The sequence below is a fragment of the Miscanthus floridulus genome, chromosome 1, assembly GCF_019320115.1.
Source record: "Miscanthus floridulus cultivar M001 chromosome 1, ASM1932011v1, whole genome shotgun sequence".
NCBI classification, from domain to species: domain Eukaryota; kingdom Viridiplantae; phylum Streptophyta; class Magnoliopsida; order Poales; family Poaceae; genus Miscanthus; species Miscanthus floridulus.
In genome coordinates, this window is record NC_089580.1 from 2505373 (window position 1) to 2518620 (window position 13248).

A 13248-nucleotide genomic window follows, 5' to 3' on the forward strand; every position below is an offset into this window, starting at 1 on the left:
ATTCCAACGTGTCCAAGCCTTCTATGCCATAACCAACCAATGCTAGACTTAGTGAACAAATATGTAGATAATTGAGTTTCACTAGCATTGAAATCAACCAAGTATAGATTCTCATATCTAAAGCCTTTGAAGATCAAATTAGAGCCATCTATACTTATGATTTCTACATCATCTACCCCAAATATGCATTTAAATCCAAGATCACACAATTGAGCCATGGATAGCAAATTGAAATTCAAGCTCTCTACTAGCAACACATTGGATATGCTCATGTCATTGGATATTGCAATCTTACCAAGCCCTTTGACCTTGCGTTTGCCATTGTCACCAAATGTGATACTATCATAGCCATCATTGCCATTGGTGTTGATTGAGTTGAACATTCTTGCATCATCGGTCATGTGTTGAGTGCACCCACTATCAAGAACCCAATGCCTTCCTCCAGCTTTGTAATTGTCCTACAAACGAAGGTCAATTCTTTTTAGGTACCTAAACTTGCTTGGGTCCTTGAAGGTTAGTCACTAAGCTCGTTGATACCCAAATGACTTTCTTCTTTGAGCCCATCCATGGTGCACCAATGAACTTAGCCTTTATACCATTTGTACCCTTAGTAAGCGCATAGAAAGAATTAATCTTAATTGAGGATACATTAGTATTTTTGCTCTTGTTCTTGCACTCATGCTCTTTATGACCAACTTGCTTGTAACTAGTGCAAAATCGACCATTGTTCTTCATAAACTAGTCTTGTTAGGAGCAAAGGTCGCCTTGCCTTTCTTGGGAGTATAGCCTAATCCCTCTTTGTAGAGAGAAGCTCTTTGGCTATCCAAGCACATAAGCAAGCGGTCCTCACCACCATAGGCCTTAGCCAAGGTGTGAGTGAGCTCATTGACCTCCTTCTTGAGGGTCTCATTCTCAACCATTAGTGAGGCATCACATGTGAAACCATCACTACTAGATGATGTGGAAGTTGAAGTGCTACAAGAATGGTTAGTGGAAGCAACAATGATAGGCTTATAGAATGATTCATCAATTATATCACAAGTTAAGCCTACATCATATGTCTCAACATGCTTCTTCTCATTTTTCAAGCTTCTTGTGAACCTTGCCTAGCTTCTCATGGGCTTACTCTAGCCTCTCATGAGATGCATTGAGCTCATCAAAGGCTTGCTTAAGGACTTTTAGTTCCTTACACAAGCTTTTGTATTCCCTTCTCTTAATGTCAAAGTGTTCTTTAACATCATCTAGCATGTCAAGTAATTCATCCTTAGTTGGTTCATCATCATCACTATCACTTTCATTTTCATTTTCATTATGATGTTCCTCATCACTTCCATCATCATAAGTTTGTACCTAGTGGCCCTAGCCATGTAGCATGATGGAGTGTAGAAGAGAGAAGGCTTCTTATTGATAGCAATGCTTGCAAGAGCCTTCTTCTTGGTGGTCTTGTCATCATCACTATCATCATCATCACTTGAGGAAGCATCATTATCCCAAGTGACTACATATGAACCACCATTCTTCTTCTTCTTCTTGAAGGTCATCTTGTCCTTCTTCTCTTTCTTTTTCTTCTTGTCCTTCTTTTTATTATTATTGTCATCATCACTGTCACTATTGTATGGGCATTGAGCAACAAGATGATTCTTGCTACCACACTTGAAGCACCTCCTTGCTTCATCCTTGTTCTTTGATGATGACTTCTTCCTTCTAGCACGGTGGCCCTTCTTCATCATGAACTTCCCAAATCTCTTAACAAAGAGAGCCATCTTCTCATCATCCATCTCATCAAAGCTCAAGTCTTCATCTTCACTTGATGATTATTGCTTTGCCTTGCCCTTGGATGATGTGGCCTTGAATGCCACACTCTTCTTCTTCTCGTCTTTCTTCTCTTTCTTTTCTTCCTTCTCATCATCATCTCTATAAGTATCATCGGTCATTATATCTCCCAACACTTGGTTTGGTGTCATGGTGTCCAAACCACTCCTCACTAGAATAGTGACCAATGTGCCAAATCTTGAGGGTAAGCATCTCAAGAACTTATGGGAGAAGTCCATGTCCTTCACCTCTTCTCCAAGTGCTTTGAGATCATTGACAAGTACTTGAAGCCTATGGAACATCTCCGACACACTTTGATCCTCCTTCATCTTGAAGCTTGCAAACTTCTCCTTAAGAATGTATGCCTTTGCACCCTTCATGGCTTGAGTGCACTCAAATGATTCCTCCAACTTCTTCCATGCCTCATGAGCTCTCTCAATGTTCTTGATTTGCTCAAATATTCTCTCATCCAAAGCATCATGGATGGCACTAAGAGCAATGTCATTATTTTGGAGTAGCATCTCTTTAGCGGTGGTGGGAGCCTCTTCATCGTCAATCTCAATTTTGGTCTCCATCACCTTCCAAACCTTCCTATTGATTGACTTGATATATATTATCATCTTAGCCTTCTAATAGGGATAGTCGGATCCATCAAATTGGGATGGCTTCTTGGTGTTGTTGATTTGAGCCATTTTGACACCGAAGGTTGTTAAGCCTCAAATCATGGTGACCATGTGTAACGTCCTGCCTCTACAAGGTCGGACCTGGTTACATCTGGTAGCTTTTCTAGGACATAGACTACCCTCACAGACCCATCCTGCCTCTATAAGGTTGGGCTCGCTTACATCTGGCAGCTTTTCTAGGACATAGACTGCCCTCACAGACCCACACAAGTCTTTTCTACATACTTTGTCCTCACTCATGCGCACCCGGGAAGGACTTCCCGGTCGATCACCCATCCTAAAATTGCTCTAGACCAAGCATGCTTAACCTCAGAGTTCTTTAGAGATGGGCTTCCAGAAAAAAAGTTGCAACTTGTTGATATGAGTATCCTATTAATCCTATTAAGCCCTGGGCCAGGATGTTACATCATCACCCCCTTAAGAGACCGATGTCCTCATCGGTCAATCCCAAGCCAGGAACATCCCCTCTTGGCCACATCCATGTGTCCAGTGCGAGCGCATGTGCCATGCTGTGTGACCACTCTAGGACCACTCCAGCCATGCGCACCATGCCTGCGCAACTACGACACACGCGCCTATGAAACCGCGAGAGTTGGCTCCGATACCATTCTGTAACGTCCCGCCTCTACAAGGCCGGGCCCGCTTATATCTGGTAGCTTTTCTAGAACATAGACTGCCCTCACAAACTCACACATGTCTTTTCTGCACACTTTGTCCTCACTCATGCGCACCCGGGAAGGACTTCCTGGTCGGTCACCCATCCTAAAATTGCTCTAGACCAAGCACGCTTAACCTTAGAGTTCTTTAGAGATGGGCTTCTAGAAAAGAAGTTGTGACTTGTTGGTATGAGTATCCTATTAATCCTGTTAAGCCTTAGGCCAGGATGTTACACCATGGCTCTAATACCACTTGAAAGGTCCTAATAGCTAGAGGGGGGTGAATAGCCTATAAAAATTTCTACAACAACACTAAGACAGATGATTAGTCAATAAGATGGCAAAGCAAATTTTGCGCTAGCACTATACATGGGGTTGCAAGCCACCTACCCAATTCTATTTTCTATGATCTCTAGTATATCACAATAAAGCTATGTCACTAATATACACCTAGGTGATCAACCTAGTGAGAGTAATACAATTAAATGATACACTATCTAGTCTTAACTACCACTAGCTCTATCCAAGTGAATGTATAACGAAATACAAGAGAGTGGTATAGAGGTATACCATCATGGTAAGTGACCAATGAGTGAATACCAATGAATACCAAGGAGACAATCAAGACATAATGATTTTTCCTCTAAGGTTCGCTTGCTTGCCGGTGAAAGCATCTAGGCTCCTAGTTGGGTTTCGGTGATTAATGACAATACGTGATTACTATAACTAATGTGTATTTTGTAGAGGCAATTAAGTTAGTTCATGGTAATAGCAATTGATTAGGCAATCATGGTTATCATGCCCCTACGATGGAAATCATTTTGATTTTCAAAGAATGGACAACAAGGTTAAGGATGGACTAGTTCTAAGTGTCGTTTGGTGTTGAAGAGACACTTAGAGTAGTTTAGGATTTTGTTTTTCCTTTGGCCGTACTATTAAGAGAGGTATGAACTAGTAGCTTGACCTAGGTGAGTCTAGTGGGTTCGGTGTGGTGCACACTTGTGAAATCTAGCACTAGGTAGCTCCAAAGTAGCCCTAAGATCAATTGGAGCAAACTTTATTCACATATGTTGTCGAGTTAGAAATGAATAGAGGGTCAAATGTTGACCGAACGCTGAACCGGTTGTGACCAGACATAGGTAGTAGAGTTTGGTCAGTTTATTTGATCAAGGAGAAGTCGTCTAGTTGTGATCGAACGCTGAGTGAAAAGTGACCAGACGCTGGGTGCCAGAGTCCGATCAACTCTAGTAAGGTTCCAAAGAGGAAGAATCCTAATCAGACATGTCCAGTTAGTACTGACTAGGCATTGGTCAGGTTCTGGTTACTAACCGGACGCTAAACAGTAAAGTGATCGGGCTCTAGGCGCCAGCGTCCGGTCAACATCAGTAAGGGTCTAGAGAGCAGTTTTTGTGACCGGACGCGTTCGGTCAGTGCTGACTAGACGCAGGCCAGAGTTTGGTCACAACTTAATGGCTCTATGGTGGGGAGAACTAACCGGAGCATCTGGTCACCTTGACTGGAGCGTCTGGTCACCCTGACCGGAGCATCTAGTCACCCTGACCAGAGCGTCCGGTCACCCCGCAGAATGCTGACGCAACCTCCTAATGGTTCGTTTTGAAGGAGGGGGTATAAATACTTCCTCTATTCATCAAAGGGAGGTCTCTTGCCCATTTGATCAGCTGAGAAACACTCTTGAGAGTGCTTTGGAGAGCAAGGGCCTAGTGAGGTGATTGAGATTTAAGAATCCAAGATTAAGGCCTCATTAGTGCAAGGAGAGTAGTAAGTGTACATCCACCCTTCTCATTAGGCTTGTTGTGGTTAAGTGAGAATTCATGCTTGTTACTCTTGGTGATCGCCATCACCTAGATGGCTTGGTGATGATTGGGAGTTTGGTGATCATCCAGCAGAGCTTGTGGATGACCCAACTCAAGTTGTGAGCGGTTGTGGATGATTCACCGTGATGGAGTGTCAATGAATCAACTCATAGAGAGCACTCGATCCTTGTGTGGATCAAGGGGGAGCTACACCCTTGTGTGGGTGCTCCAACGAGGACTAGTGGAGAGTGGTGACTCTCCGATACCTCGGTAAAATATCACCGCGTTCCTTTTTCTCTCTTTACTTTGATCATTTACATTTGAACAATTCAATTCTTGTCTTTACATTCTTAGAATTGCTATGCTAGAGTAGGATTGGAACTTAGGGTGCTAAACTTTTGTGTGGTAGATCATTACAATCACATTCTAGGCACAAGGGGTGAAGTGGGCTATGTGTGGGTTTAATTATTGCAAAGAATTTTAGAATTAGCCCAATTCACCCTCCTCTTGGGCATCTTGATCCTTTCAATTGGTATTAGAGCCTCGTGCTCGCGTAATTAATCTTAACTACCTAGAGAAAGATGTCCCATGGAGATGGACATCCTCTTATCTTTGAGGGAGATAATTTTCCTTATTGGAAAATCCTCATGGAGGCTTATTTAGAAGCCTTAGATGTTGGAATACTTAGAGCCGCTTCACAAGGCTTTCCAAAACCTAGGGATCCACGCACCTTCAAGGCGATGAGGTCAATTATGAGAAATGGAATGCTAAGGCTAGAAATACCATCTTTAGAGGCCTTTGCAAAGATGTGTTTAACCGTGTGCGGAACTACAAGGACACCCATGCACTATGGTCGGACATTTGTGCGCTCCATGAGAGAACAAAGAGTGAGAGTGAGGAATGATATCATCTCGTCATAAAAAAGCTTAACTCTTTTAAGGTGCTTCCTAAAGAAAGTGCTAATGAGATATACTCACGCTTAAATATTCTTGTAGAGGAAGTCAATGGGCTTGGACTTACACAAATGCAACCATCTGATGTTGTAAGAAAGATCTTGAGTGTCCTCCCCATTGACAAATATGGGCATATTGTGACCGTGCTTCATCAAGGTGATCTTTCCACCGCTATACCAACTCAAATCTTGAAAAAGATCAACGCTCATGAGATGTATACGCACATCACACCACAAGATGGCTCTTCCTCTACCAAGAAGAAAGACAAAGACTTGGCATTCAAGGCAAGCTAAGAGAAGGGCAAAGCAAGAGTTGAATATGAGAGCTCAAGTGATGATGAAATTAATGATGCAAGTCTTGCTCTCATGGTGAGAAGAACCACCAAGATGCTAAAGAAGCTCAACAAGAACGGTATCAAGTTTGATGGCAAGAAAAAGAAGTTCTTCACTAGCAATAGAAGGAAGCCAATCTTGGAGATGGATTGTTATAATTGTGGAGAACTTGGTCATCTAGCTCATCAAAGCCCCAAGCCCAAGAAAGACAAGTACAAGAAGAAGTACAAGGGCAAGAAAGATGACTCAAGTGATGAAGATAATGATGAGAAGAAGAAAAACAAGCCATAGAAGAAGAAGGATGGCAAGAAGAAGGGTTTCCACAAGAAGATGAAAAATGGCAAGGCATACATCGTCGGTGATTGGCTCATGGATATTGATTCATCAAGTTGCTCATCTGATGATGATAGTGAGAATGAGAAGGTGGCCGCTATTGTGATCGACTCTTCATCGTCTTCACTACACCACCACCATCATCCTCTACACACATATTCCTTATGGCCAAGGGTGAATGAAAGGTATCAAATGATGATGAAAGTAGTGGTGATGAACATGCTTGCAATGATGATAGTGATAGTGATGATGATGAATTTGAATCACCTTCATATGATGATCTTGTTAAATTGCTAAATCAATACACTAAGATCATTAGAAAGTCAAGAGCTAAGAATGAAAAGCTAGAACTTAAGAATGATTCTCTTTTAGCTAAATGTGACATAGCGGAAAAGACTAATATTGAGCTTAGAGAAGCAAATGATGCTATGTCATCCAAACTCAAGGAGCTCAAATCTTCTAAGAAAGAGCTTAAGGAAAAACATGATAAACTTGAGGGGGTGCATAAAGAGCTCATCACTAGCTACAACATGCTAAAAGAAGAATATGCAAATCTCAAGATCAATCATGATAATCTTGTTGTCTCTAATGAGCTATTATCCAATGAGCTGCATGATGCTACTAACCATGTTGTTAAGATTGATATAACTACATCATGTGATGATTTGATCATTGAGAGCATTGAGCAAGGTTCTAGTAGCAAAGGCAAGCAAGTGGTTGAGTCTGACAACTATGATGAGTATGTCAAGATCAAGAATGAGAATGAGAAGCTTAAGAAAGATCTTGAAAAGTTATCAACCACCAAACTATTGTGATAGAGAACCTTGACCATGATAGTGATCTAGCTCTTGAAAATGAGAAGCTCAAAGAAGAGAACAAGAGACTAAAGAAAGAGAAAAATCATGATGAGCTCAAGGAAGAGAACAAGAAACTCAAGCTAGAAAAAGAACATCTCAAGACCGGGTTGAGAAAATTCACAATAGGTCAACATCTTCAAAGTGAGCTACTCATGAACACCATCATGAAGATGGATAGAAGTGGAATTGGATACTTGGCACATCAAGAGAAGAAGGCTCAATCTCAACACCAACAACAACACAAGTCAAAACCAAAGCCAAAGAGGTATTTTGAGTGTGGACAAGAAGGTCACTTTACCCATGAGTATCAAACTCCACCACCACAACCCTTGCTCAAGCATGCTAGACCCTTTGCTTTCAATGCTCATTACATGCTTAGAAAGGATTCTAGTGGTAAAATAAAAGTCATGTTCTTAGGACTTCCCAACAAGAATAGGCCTAAGAAAATTTGGGTGGCAAAGTCACTTGTTGAGAAAATCAAGGGCCCTCAACAAGTTTGGGTCTCTAAACAAGCTTGATCTCTTGTGTGCAGATAAACTATAAGATCGGTGGATGTCATTGAGTAATTAATAGTGGTTGCACTCAATATATCACCGGTGATCCTCGTATGTTCACCTCACTAGATAAAGAAGTTGATGGCCAAGAAAGGATAACATTTGGTGATAACTCAAAGGGCAAAGTCAAAGGATTGGACAAAGTGGCAATATCAAATGATCATTCAATCTCAAATGTGCTATATGTGGCTTCATTGAGCTTCAACTTGCTATCTATTGGACAATTGTGTGATCTTGGCTTCCAATGCTTGTTCACCGAGAAGGAAGTGGTTGTATCTAAGAAGGATGATGATCAAGTTATATTCAAGGGATTTATATACAACAACCTATATCTAGTGGATTTCACCTCCGAAGATGCTAACTTGAAGACATGCCTATTCACCAAAACATCACTTGGGTGGCTATGGCATAGAAGACTTACTCATGTTGGGATGAGTTCACTCAAGAAGCTTATAAAGAATGAATTGGTGAGAGGCTTGAAAGATGTGAAATTTGATAAGGACAAGCTTTGTAGTGCATGTCAAGCCAGCAAACAAATTGTAAACACCCATCCTACAAAAACTTTCATGTCAACAACAAGAGTGCTAGAGCTCCTTCACATGGACTTATTTGGACCAACAACTTACAAGAGTTTGGGAGGAAATCTTTATTGTCTTGTGATTAATGATGACTACTCTAGATATACATGTGTGTTCTTCCTTCATGACAAGACCAAAGTTGCATCATGTTTCAAGAAGTTTGCCAAGAGAGCATAAAATGAGTTTGAAGTGAAGCTCAAGAAAATTAGAAGTGATGATGGAAAAGAGTTTGACAACACAAACATTGAAGCCTATTGTGATGAAGTTGGAATCAAGCATGAGGTCTCCGCAACATACACTCCTCAACAAAATGGTGTAGTAGAGAGAAAGAACCGGACACTCATTACACTTGCAAGAACAATGCTTGATGAGTACAACACACCCGAAGCTCTATGGGCGGAAGCTATCAACACCGCATGCTATGCATCCAACCACCTATTCCTTTAAAAGTTTCTTGGCAAGACCCCTTATGAGTTGCTCAATGGGAAGAAATCGAACATCTCATTCTTCTAGGTGTTTGGTTGCAAATGCTACATCTACAAGAAGCGACAACACCTAGGGAAGTTTCAAAGATGTTGTGACATTGTCTTTCTTGTTGGTTACTCATCAAAGTCCAAAGCATATAGAGTATTTAATCATGCCACCGGCTTGGTTGAAGAAACATATGACTTGGAATTTAATGAATCTAACGGCTCCCAAGGAACACATGAGATTCTTGATGATGTAGGTGATGAACCATTGAGGGAGGCCATGAAGAACATTCTGGTTGGAGACATCAAGCCCAAAGATGATGAAGATGATGTACAAGTGATTGATCCACCTTCTTCATCAAATGTGCCACAAGATGGTGATAAAGATGGGAGAGTAGAAAATCAAGATACTCATATCTCTCATGATCAAATGGTGGTACAAGCTTAAGATGTTGATGCTCCACAACCTCCCCCTCAAGTGGTTGATAGAAGACATTCACCCCGACTACAAGCTCATCCACAAGATCTCATCATAGGGAGTCCTTCAAAGGGTGTAATGACTCGATCTCAAAAAGTTGCTTCATTTATTGAACATTACTCTTTTGTCTCTTATGTTGAACCTAAGAATGTAGAAGAAGCTCTTCAAGATTCGGATTGGATAAATATCATGCATGAAGAGTTGAACAACTTCACTTGCAATAAAGTTTAGACTCTTGAAGAGCGACCACAAGGTGCAAGAGTCATTGGAACAAAGTGGGTGTTCCATAACAAGCAAGATGATCAAGGCATAGTAGTGAGGAACAAGGCAAGACTAGTTGTAAAGGAGTTCTCTCAAGTTAAAGGATTGGATTTTGAAGAGACCTTTGCACCAGTTGCAAGACTTGAAGCCATTCGTATCCTTCTTGCATATGCATCACATCATGAAATGAAATTATATCAAATGGATGTTAAAAGTGCATTTTTAAATGGTTTCATAAATGAACTAGTCTATGTTGATCAACCTCCTAGGTTTGAAGACCCTAGATATCCTAATCATGTTTATAGGTTGTCCAAGGCACTATATGGGCTTAAGCAAGCCCCAAGAGCATGGTATGGGCACCTTCGAGATTTCCTCATTGAGAAGAGCCTCACCATTGGGAATGTCGACACCACACTATTTACCAAGAAGCTTGATGGAGAAATCTTTATTTGTCAAGTATATGTTGATGATATCATCTTTGGATCATCAAATGAAGATTATTGCAAAGAGTTTGGTGAATTGATGTCGAAGGAGTTCAGATGTCAATGATTGGAGAGCTTACATTCTTTCTTGGTTTTCAAGTCAAGCAAATGAGAGAAGGGATTTTCATCTCTCAAAAAAAGTATACCAAGGATCTTCTCATAAGGTTCAATATGGATGAATGTAAGCCAATCAAGACACCAATACCATCTAATGGACATCTCGACCTAGATGAGGGAGGTAAAATGGTTGATCAAACTCTCTACCGCTCTATGATTGGTAGCTTGTTATATTTAACCGCATCTAAGCCTGACATCATGTTTATTGTGTGTATGTATGCTAGATTTCAAGCTAATCCTAAGGAAGCTCATTTGATTGCCGTTAAAAGAATCCTTAGGTATCTTAAGCACACACCAAGCATTGGCCTTTGGTATCCCGAAGGAGCTAGATTTGAATTAGTTGGCTATTCCGATTTGGATTATGCCGGTTGCAAAGTTGATAGGAAAAGCACATCCGGAGAGTGTCATTTGCTTGGTAGATCACTTGTGTCTTGGTCCTCTAAGAAGCAAAATAGTGTGGCTTTGTCCACCACCGAAGCGGAATACACTACCGTGGGTGCTTGTTGTGCACAAATACTTTACATAAAATAAATTTTGCTAGACTATATGGTGTAGTTCTAGAAAAGGTACCTCTTTTGTGTGACAATGAGAGTGCGGTAAAGCTTGCTAATAATCTGGTTCAACACTCTCGCACCAAGCACATAGATATCCGTCATCACTTTCTTAGAGATCATATTGCTAAAAATGATATATCACTAGAAGGTGTAAGGACCGAGGATCACTTGGCGGATATCTTCACTAAACCGCTAGATGAGGCAACCTTTTGTCGGTTGAGGAATGAGCTCAATGTGCTTGATTTTAGCAACTTCACTAGAAAATAAGTTTGTGTTGTCCCTTGCATTGCATTGTAATATACAACATGTTTAATTTTTGGTAATGTATTTAGGGCTTGTCTAACATGGTTAAGATAACAACCAAAAAGCGTGTGAAGAAGCTTAACCTTGGATCAAACTTGATAAGCAACTAGAATTACTTTCAAGTATTGCATTGCATATGCATGTATGTTGTTTTGTCATTTCTCTTCAATCACCATTTTATTACCTATTTTCTTAAAAAGAATTATAGCCTAAGGCAAAATACTTTAAAAATTTTGAGGGTTTGAGAGAGGTCACTCACATCAGTCCCAATTGGTGTTTATTTGGGTCTTATTGAAGTTGGGACTTGATTGGGAATAGGCAGCGCGAAGGAACATTAAAGATTTGCTAAGAAAGGGTGATCGGACGCTAGACTAGACTCTACTCCCTATGTTCGGTCAGTTCATAGGAGGTGAACTATTGCTGCACAAGAGTGACCGGACGCTGAAACAGTTTCTTTCCTATGTCCGGTCAGATGGTGTCCTTGCGTTCGGTCAAGCGAAGGAGATGTACACAGGATGGATCAGACTCTGGCTGCGTCTAGTCAAGGACAACTAGATGCATCTGGTCATGACTTGAAAGGATTTGGACCTCTCTATTGTCGACCAGACTCTGGGTGGCAGTGTCCAGTCGTTGCTACCGGTGCATCCGGTCAGTTGAAATCGTGTGGATCCAGGACTCTTTCTTCTTTCCTTATCCATCATGTTGGGGGCCACCATATAACGTCGCTACGGTTTGACCTAATCCCCACCATCGCACGCACCCACGCCGACATCGTCGCCGTGCCTCCACCACTCGAGCTCACCTCATGCCCATGCCACAGCCGTGCCACTGCCGCCGCACTACTCGCGCCCTGCCTAAGCTATCGTGCCCACACCGCCTCGCCCTGCTCCCATGCCACCGCTCCCGCACTCGCCTACCCACAGCCATGCCAACACGCCCCTACTCCGCGCGCCATTGCTCCATACCACCACGCCACGTAGCAGCACCATCGAGCTTGTGCCCTAGCGCCACCTACAACAGCACCTCCATTGTCGCTCCTACCTCTCCATAGTCCATCCAGCGCCGCATTGCCTCGCAACCCTAACCCTAGGTGTTCCCCAGTGGTTCCCTATGATTCATTCCTCTGCTCTTCGGTTCACCGGTTCGTCAGGTAGCAAGCCCTCGATTCTAATTTCATATCTATTGCTTGCTTCTTAGGGTTTCATGTCTCTAGATGTATATTGTAATTATTCATATATCCAATCTATTCCATCGTGCAGCGAGTCGGTATTGTTAAGGTCACTTTAGCAATTGTTAGATAACTCGGGGCCAAGCTCGTGAGTACGGATCGAGGCCAAGCCTCGGAAGTGATAGTTGACAGTTGATTCTTATCAGTGGTAGTTGTTCTTTTCAGCTCCAGTAATGGCACATGTCAAGAACACTGAAGGTGGTCCTGGTGATGAGGATCTGAGGCCTCTGCCTCACCTATCTGCTAAGGCAAAAGGCAAGGCGAAGAAGCTTACAACAAAGAAGCACAAATTTGCAGATGCTAACACTAAGAGAGCAGCAGCAGTTGCAGCCACCGTAGAGCGTGCAGAGAGAGTAGGAGCTTAGAGTGGTGTTCGCATTACAGACCAGCTTTCACTAGCTTAGAGGGCCGTCGTCGAGCAGGTTGAGCGTCATCATGGTAGTCCAGCTAGGACTGTCATGCTTGAAGGATGGTGGGTCACTTTAGAGGAGAGTCAGCCTTAGGGGGAGCCATAGCAGTAGCCATAGCCAGCAGAGCCGTCAAAGGGCACCCAGTAGACAGAGCAGACTCAGGAGGCAGAGCAGACCAATGAGATAGAGCAGGCACCTCAGCCATAGTTATGACACTCTAGTCGTACTCATGCTTAGGTGACACCAAGGCTAGAGACACAGCAGAGGGGTTCTCATCCGCCTCCCAGACCATAGGGTCCACCTCCAGTGACTCACCTTGATCTAAGGGCAGCTATAGCCAAGTAGGTGCAGTAGCTTAGGTTCGTGCAGTTCG